Source organism: Mandrillus leucophaeus, unplaced genomic scaffold, assembly GCF_000951045.1.
Source record: "Mandrillus leucophaeus isolate KB7577 unplaced genomic scaffold, Mleu.le_1.0 Scaffold146, whole genome shotgun sequence".
Lineage (NCBI taxonomy): Eukaryota > Metazoa > Chordata > Mammalia > Primates > Cercopithecidae > Mandrillus > Mandrillus leucophaeus.
The window spans coordinates 3589378-3590789 of NW_012101432.1; the positions used below are offsets into that span (position 1 = coordinate 3589378).

General features: G+C 46.2%; 1 protein-coding gene across 1 annotated transcript in view; it reads right to left on the reverse strand.

The window, feature by feature from the left end:
- LOC105535441 (chromosome unknown open reading frame, human C2orf69) overlaps positions 1–1406 on the reverse strand; it is a 15739-nt gene extending 14333 nt beyond the window's left edge. Inside the window, exon 1 of the mRNA XM_011974550.1 lies at positions 1307–1406. The gene's annotated coding sequence lies outside the window, so the exon portion shown is untranslated. The remainder of the gene's footprint in view (positions 1–1306) is intronic.
- Positions 1407–1412: the final 6 nt, after the last annotated feature.

The following is a 1412-nucleotide window of genomic DNA, read 5'->3' on the forward strand; positions in this document are numbered from 1 at the left end:
GTGTGTGTGTGTGTGTACATATATATCTTAATCATTATTTGACTCAGAGCACAAAGTTTCTAAGTATGTCATTTTAAGGCATCAATTTTGAAAATAAACGATTGTAATTTTATAGTATAAGAAACACACCTAGGCCGGGCGCAGTGGCTCACGCCTGTAATCCCAGCACTTTGGAAGGCCAAGGTGGGCAGATCACCTGAAGCCGGAAGTTTGAGACCAGCCTGGCCAACATGGTGAAACCCCATCTCTACTAAAAATATAAAAATTAGCCCAGGGTGGTGGCGCACGCCTGTAATCCCACCTACTTGGGAGGCTGAGGCACGAGAATCACTTGAGCCCGGGAGGCGGAGGTTGCAGTGAGTCGAGACTGCACCATTGCACTCCAGCCTGGGCAACAGAGCGAGACTCCGTCTCAAAAAAACAAAAAAGAGAAACCACACCTAGCTATATTCTAGCTTTACCTGTCTAGAACTTTCCATGATGATGGATTATTTTCTATGATAATGCTATAGATCTGTGCTGTCCAATACAGTACACAAAAGCCATCTGTAGCTACTGAGCACTTGAAATGCAGCTAACATGACTAACTGGATTTTTAGTTTTATTTAATTTTAATTAATTCAGATAGCTATATATATACGGCTAATGGCTACCATATTAAATAATGCAACTTTAGATTAAGACCCAGTTTTCAGGGCAACATAACCACGGATATTTGCCTGCAGCTATAAAATAATAAACATAACATGCAAATGTACAAAATGAGGTGACCATCAAAACACTGACACGCTTAATAATCATTATCCCTTTTCTTCCATCCCCACTCTTTTTTAGTGTTACTGGGTGTCGTACCTTCATAATGTTTGATTTTTAATTACTGCCACCGTTTTCTAAACACTACGTGCTAACTTAATTTGAAAGCCATCTCTGTCCCCTGCCCAACACACACACACACACACACACACAGGGTTCTCTGAAAAACCAAATTATAGAATGAATATACAAGATGCGTCTCATTCCCTGTCTCAAATTCCACCTCCTGGAAGCCTGGACCGACAGCTGGCTCTTTCGAAATCGTAGCCCTCGTCCGACACCTTCCCCATGGGGTTCTATGGACAAAGGGCGCCAGGGGCGTGGAAGCCACGGTTTTGGATTTCGTGGAGTAAGGGAAGAGCCACCCTCAGTGAATGTGTGGGTGTGTTCAGGCAAGGAAAGGAACCAGGCAGCAGCTACGAGGGAAGAATCCAGTGACCGCGTCCGTATACACGAGAGGAGGGAACAGATACCCAAGCAGGCCCCGAGTTACCTGCACATCCCCAGGGAAATAGAGGACGTGATGCTGGCGCGGCGGCTGCGGCTCCTCCTTCGCCGGGTCCCCGGGGAGGTCCTGGCGCTCCAGTCCCTCCCCGCCC